Here is a 7,815-nt window from a genome sequence, read left to right on the forward strand (position 1 = left end):
GGAAGTGTTTTCAAATTTACCTGCACATATTTAAGTTACTCATTTTATTTGCATGTTCACGATCAGCTTTTGCATTTTGACAATTTATTCCCATTTCATCTCTAATGGTCTTGTATAACCTTAGGCTTTATAAGAAAGTAACATAATAATTGATGAAAGCTGATTCAAAAAGATTACGATAGAAAAAAAATTCATTGATAATTGTTGAATAATGTAAAGCAAGAATTCCATTGTTTTTGTATCATTTGTCTTTTTTATATGGCTTAGGGCTATATGAGATGAGGACCAGGGTTGCAGCTTGGGTTTTGAGTTTGCGAGGGGGAACATGAAACATGTACCAGCAGATGCAGACACACAGCCTAATTTAAACAAAACACACAAGCTAAATTCCAATGTATTGGCACTGTGAGCTGACACCTTGGAACTTTTGCGTAGAATCCCCTTTTCCCTTATCTGAAGCCCAGGATAAAGCTCGGGATGAATTATCAAAAATACAAATAAAAGCATGAATTTAACGATACAATTTTCAATCTACATGTGTGTCTTTTTGTTCTAGCTAGATATAAAATATTTGTTCTGTGTCTTGTTCTGAAGAGGCTCAGATTGTATATATATATATATCTTCATTTTCTGTTTTATGTTTCTTTTTATCTGGTTTTAGTCTTGAAAAAGTAATTTCTGTTAATTGAGTAGAGCTTTGTCATAACAAAGGGGTTTTCTAAATTTTGGAAATCTACTTGCAGATTTTTGAAACCTCATAGTTTTAAAGCTGAAAACAGTTTTCTTGCACTTCGTTAAAGCGTAAGACCTATGTTGCAAGGTTTCACTTTTCTAATACAAAGATTTCCAAAGATCAGTTCTCTTCAAAGAGAGAATCGTTAGAGGTAGGTACTCAAATATGGTTTTTCATGAGAGACTTGAGTCTGTAGATCCATTCCAGAAAGTTTCATTTTCGTAATCTAAATCCTTTCCAAGAAAGCAAAAGTAGCTAAACTAGAATTTTACCATGAATTTATTGCCTATAAGTTCGATAAATTTGATGGGCTAAATATTTGCACATAAGGGGAGATAGGAGTAAAGACTATTTCCAATGCAAATGAATGTTGTGTTTGGCTTCAATGTTATATTATGATTATACAGGTATATCTATCTTTTAACTAGGCCTATTTCATTAATGAATTGATGTGAAAATTTACTGTTAATTCAATCCCTTCCCACTGATGGATGATTATATAAGATCCAGCTCATAAATTCTTCATTACTTTTTGCTGTAAATCACTTTCAAACCCAAGAAACATAGACCTGTATAATTTAGGATGATAAAATATTTGAAAAGAGGGAGGGTGAAGTAGAGTATTTTTAGGAATGTTATAGGTAAGTATTTTAGTATTTGTACTGTTGTTTTCAAAATTTTATTGTGTTTCATTTTAAATATACCTAACTGTTGGCTCACCTATTAATGACACTTTTATGCCATCTCACTATACTACAAGTAATAATAATTTATTGTTGTAGCATCCTGCTGGGCATGCTTGCTTATTAGTTTAGTGTTGCTTTGTTATGTGCTTATATTGTTGTAGCAGCCTGCTGAAATTGGTTGCTTATCAGATTAATGTTGCTTTTGTTATGTGCTTATGTTGTTATATTTACAGGTGCTTGGGTCTTAATAAAGAGCTAAATCAACTTGAGACATAGGAACTCTACATGGTGTCAGAAGAGGGATCTTGAACAGCAAAGATGGATGGAGGTGCCCCTCCAGCAATCAACTGGGAATCTGAAAATCTTGATGAAGAATGGTCAAAGTTTGAAGAACATGCAAGACATATGTTTCTAGGCCCTCTTTCTGGTAAATTGGAGAAGATTCAGTGTGCCTATCTACTTATATGGATTGGTGAAAAAGGAAGAGACATCTTTAAAACTTTTGACATTGAAGCAGACGATGCAAATAAAATCGAGCCTTACCTTCTGAAATTTCGTGAGTATGCTGCTCCAAAGAAGAACAAAGTATTTGCCAGATATATCTTCCAGAAACGTGACCAGCGTGATGGAGAGACACTTGAGAAATACATCACAGAGCTGAAGTTGCTAGTCAAGCCATGCGAATACCATGATCCAAACGAGATGACCAGAGACAAAATCGTCTGCGGAATCAGAAATCCAAGAATACGAGAAAAACTTCTAGCTGACGGCAACAGCCTAACACTTGAAAGAGCAGTAGAAGTTTGTAGGATCTATGAGACGACCCAAGCACAGCTGAAATCATTTCACAACAATTCCCACCATCCCCCAATCAAACAGGAAGTGGATGTAGTATACAGGAAACAACCAAAACCAGCAGACGCAAGACCAAGAACAAAAGGCACAGAGTGCTACTTCTGTGGAGGAATCTATGGCCCTGGACACAGCTGTCCTGCCAAAGGGAAAACATGCTCAAAGTGCAGAAAATTAAACCACTTTGCAAAAGTCTGCCGCAGCAAAGTCGTGACTGCTATCGAAAATGACGAACAGAGCCGAATAGCAGAAACTGCTGAAGAAGATGAAATAATGCTATATGCTGCAAAGCAAGATGGGAGTAAGGATGAGGCGTTTGTTCCACTGAAGATCAACAATCAGACTACTGTAAGCTTCAAAATCGATACTGGTGCTCAGGCAAACATCATACCAAAACACTACTTTGATCTCCTTGCTCCAAAACCACTCATACAGCCAACAAAGCAAAAACTCACCAGTTACTGTGGCTCAACGATCCCAACAGCTGGAACCTGCCTCCTGTCATGCAGCTATAATGGAGCTCCTGAACAGAAACATAGGTTTTTCATAGCTGGAGGAAATTCTGTTCCTATCCTCGGATTCAAGTCTAGCAAAAACATGAACCTGGTGAAACTTTTCCTGAATATAGATGCCTCAGATGACAGCAAATCAACGCCAGATTTGGGGCCACTCCTTGAACAGTACAAAGAGCTGTTCTCTGGCATTGGGAAAATACAAGGCAAGTGCGAGGTTCACCTCAAGGAAGGAGTTGTGCCGACAGCATATCCTGCCAGAAAAATGCCTATTGCAATGCGTGAGAAATTGAAACAAGATTTGAACAGATTGGAAAGCTTGGGGATAATAGAAAAGGTGGAAGAGCCTACGGAATGGATCAACTCGATGGTGCTAGTTGAAAAGAAGGATGGCGGTGTGAGAATTTGTATTGGTCCAGTAGACCTGAACAAAGCCATCAAGCGCCCTCATTACCCAATCCCGACTTTTGAAGATGCCATTGCTGATTTGAGTGGTGCGAAATATTTCTCAAAGCTTGATGCCACCTCAGGGTACTGGTCGCTTGTGCTCTCAAAATCAGCTTCAGACCTCACGACCTTTAATACAATTTATGGCAGATACCGTTGGAGGAGATATCCCTTTGGGCTGATATCTGCCCAGGGCAAGTTCCAGCGGAAGATGGAAGAGATATTTCAAGGTCTGAAAGGTCTTAAAATACTTGTCGATGACCTACTTATCTATGGAGCCACACGAGAAGAGCACAATAGAAGACTTACGGACGTGCTCGAAAGAGCAAGACAGAAGGGGGTGAAATTTAATAGATCAAAGTGCCAGAGTGCAGTCCAATCAGTCTGCCACTTCGGCCACATCATCAGCAATGCTGGCATCAAACCAGACACCAAGAAACTCCGTGCTATCAACGAGATGCCTACTCCAAAATCGAAGGAGGAACTGCAGACTCTCCTTGGAATGCTAAACTTTTTCTCAAGGTACATCCCAAACCTGGCAACACAGAACCAACCATTAAGGGATCTGATTAAAGCTAACGAGTTCGAATGGAAAGAGCTCCACACTACATGTCTCAACCAGCTCAAAGAGTCCATAGTAACCAGCCTGGATTTCTTTGACAGCTCCAGCCCAACCCTTGAGCTCGAAGTTGACGCCTCAAAACATGGACTAGGGGAACAAATATCCGCGAATGGCAAAATCTTTGCTTACGCATCAAGATCGCTGAGTAAATCCGAACAGAACTACTCACAGCTAGAAAAGGAACTCTTTGCCATAGTCTATGGCTGCCGTCATTACCACCACTATCTATACGGAAGGAAAGTACAAGTCATCACGGATCATCGACCACTCGAATCTATGCTAATCAAACCCCTCCATACAGCACCACCAAGGATTCAACGCCTGATGATGTACATACAGCCGTATGACTTGGCTTTCAAGCACCAAGCCGGTACGGAAATCCCTGTTGCAGATGCACTCTCAAGACTACATCTTCCAGACATTGATGAAGAATTACACAAAGAGATCGAAATCTTTCTACATTCGTTTGTAAAATCCATACCCGCCACGGGCAGCAGACTGGAGGAGATCAAACAGGAGACCTTGACAGATCACGAACTCCAAGTGCTGAAGAGGGTCATCTTGGAGGGATGGCCTGACAACAAGAGACAATGCCCAAACACCATAGTCCAATACTGGAGCATTCGCCAAGATCTCTCAACGCATGATGACCTGATCTTCAAAGGTTCAAGAATTGTCATTCCTACCAGTTTACGAGACAACGTCTTAAAGGGACTACATTTCACTCATTTGGACACTGAAAAAACCAAGCAAAGAGCCCGAATGATTATTTACTGGCCAGGTATCGGAAAAGACATTGAAAGGTTTATCCAAAGATGTGATGCCTGCACTCAAACGATGTCGAACAATCAAAAAGAGCCAATGATTCCCACGCCGATCCCGTCACTACTATGGCAGTATGTGGGATGTGATTTGTTTGAATAGAATGGGAAGCAGTATGCAATAACGGTCGACTATTACAGCCACTATTTTGAGGTGGACAACCTAACCTCCGCCACCACTTTTCATGTGGTTACAAAACTCAAAGGACACTTTGCTCGCCATGGAATACCAGCAATTCTCACTTCTGATAACGGGCCACAGTTCAGTTTCAGCGAATTCAGGCTATTCACAGAAAACTGGGGCATTGAACATCAAACGTCTAGCCCTTATCACCCCACAGCAAACGGGCTCGTCGAGAAATGCGTGCAAACCTGTAAGAGAATCTTGAACAAGTCCAAGATCAGTTCACAGGACCCATACATCAGTATCCTAGAATACCGGAACACGCCCGTAGACGGTATGGCTTCACCAGCCCAGCTGCTCATGAGCCGACAGCTGCGATCAGTCCTCCCTGTCACGCAGAATCATCTAGAGAAGAACATCGTGTCCAAAGCAAGCTTTCAGAAACACAGAGAGAAATCAAGAGTGCGACAAAAGGAGTACAACGACAGGACCGCTAAATCCCTACCCAAAATTCAGGTAGGGTCAAGAGTGAGTGTCCAAATGACACCCAGCAGTCCTAGGAAGAGAGGAACCATTGTCGAAGTGTGCCCACAGCCGCGATCCTACACAATTGCTACTGACGACGGATCAACGCTCCGACGCAACAGGGTCAGACTCTCCCATTGGAATTCAGACGAAGCAATCCACTCAAAACAAGACTACCAAAATGTAGAAACCACCCAACCGTCCGAGTTGGTACCCAGAGTCAGCCCGGTTGAGCGTCCAGCCTCACCCAGCCTGGTAGCCCTCCCCGAACACATTGGAAATATTGTCAATGTCCCTACTAGCGTTGTAACACAGCAACAAACAAAACCATTCCTGGACAGAGGCGGAGTGACGCAAACAAGATTGGGTAGAACAATAATTAAACCCACCAGGTTAAACTTATAGAGACAATAGCACGCTCAGAAGAAGGAAGATGTAGCATCCTGCTGGGCATGCTTGCTTATTAGTTTAGTGTTGCTTTGTTATGTGCTTATATTGTTGTAGCAGCCTGCTGAGATTGCTTGCTTATCAGCTTAGTGTTGCTTTTGTTATGTGCTTATGTTGTTATATTTACAGGTGCTTGGGTCTTAATAAAGAGCAAATCGACTTGAGACATAGGAACTCTACAATTGTTACCCTCCATATACAATAAAAATGCACTAAAGAGGAACATAAGACAACGAAAAAGAAAAAAAAGGTACAGAAAAAATCAAGCACAATTCTTGAAGACTTTAACTTTCAAACACTCATTTAGTATCCTGTTCCAGTTTCAAAATTTTTTAAGGGTATATGTACTACATAATTCTAAATAATTAGTCTATTCATCTCTTTGACTGTGTAAAAATATCTTCAGATAAAAATAAAAATATACTCCAATCAGCTTACAATGGGTTCTCCTTATGAAATTACTTAATTGCAATGATTTGTTGTGGGAAGTGCGGGTACACATTATCTATTCTCCATGAATTTTGTATTGTTTTATTACATTGATATCACTTGTTGTCTGTTAAGAACATGTTTTTTTAGATAAAGTGTCTTCTTCAAAGAAAAATGTGAAGTACTGTCGTTTAATGGTTGTATAAATTGTGATGGAATATCTGACCTGTCATTTCATAGATTTGACTGAAATTCTTTGAAGTATTGTCATGAATCGCCTATATAAATTGTACTCCTAGCTAAGTCCTTTTTTATATCATGTCTTTTGTGTGATTGCGTGAGTTATTGCCAAGATACTGAACTCGGACTGAAATCAACTTTTATTTATTTTGTTGATTGCAATTTGTCTGTTTATGAATAAAGAAGAGATTTTTTGGCATTTGGATACTTTATTGGAATAGGAAGAAATTAGTCTGCAACAAATTGTTGTAAGAAGTGGGATACTGAAACACGTTTCATTTGTGACAAGTTTAATTTTTATAATTGATATGCCAGAAGTGAGAAATAAATGTAGAGTGCTTCACATCAACCTTCTGCGACGATTCGAGAGGAGACTGCCAGAAATTTCGATGACAGCCATCGACAGAAATCTGAATGTATTTGAATGTATGAACAGTAGTAATAGTGAAGTTGGTTCTGGTCTGTGTGAATCAGTAACTTACCTTGGTAAAAAAAAGAAAAGAAATGCTATTAAGTCTAATGAAGTATTTCCAACAAACTTTATCAGGGGCATCGGGAAGAACTGACATCATGAAACATCAGATTAATTAACGACCTCTGAGGCAGAGGCCATATCGCATCCCGCAAAGCCAACAGGTCGCCATTGCGCAGGATGTCAACTGCATGCTGGACTTAAGCATTATTGAACCATCTTCTAGCCCATGATGTTCTTCAGTCGTAAAAATCGAAAAATCAGAAGGATCACTACGTTTCTGTCTCGACTTTCGTAGGTTTAACAATATATGTCGCTTTGATGCGTTTCCTTTACCTCATAGAGATGAGCTCGTGGAGATGGTTGGCATCAAGAAAATATTGAATGTCCTAGACTTGGTTAGAGGGTACTGGAAGATCAAACTAGTGAAAGGTAACCGGGACAAGACAGCATTCCAGGCTCTGTCAGTTTCTAGTCGTTCCATCCCGCTTGCATGGTGCTCCCAAGACCTTCCAGTGTCTTATGGATAAGGTTTTAGAGCTCTGTAAGGTATTCGCTCGAGCCCGTTTGGATGATATTTTCATCTTTAGTGGCTCTTAGGAGGAACACCTAGTATAATTTAAAAGAAGGCTAGAGAACATACAGGAAGCAGGGCTAAGGATTCACCCTAGAAAGATTAAATTGGCTCAGAGTGAGGTTCGTTACCTGGGTTACCGCATTGGAAATTGGGAAATCGTCCCATTGGAAAGCAAGGTCCAGGCTTTTCAAAATTTCCCCCTACCTATGTCCAAGAAGGAAATTCGTTCATATATTGGGATAGCAGCATATTATCAACGTTTTATAAAGAATTTTTCTGAAATTGCTGAGCCGCTCACTTTGCTCCTGAAGAAAGGTTCTCCAAACAA

The sequence above is a fragment of the Artemia franciscana genome, chromosome 1 (assembly GCF_032884065.1).
Source record: "Artemia franciscana chromosome 1, ASM3288406v1, whole genome shotgun sequence".
Classification (NCBI taxonomy): Eukaryota; Metazoa; Arthropoda; class Branchiopoda; order Anostraca; family Artemiidae; genus Artemia; species Artemia franciscana.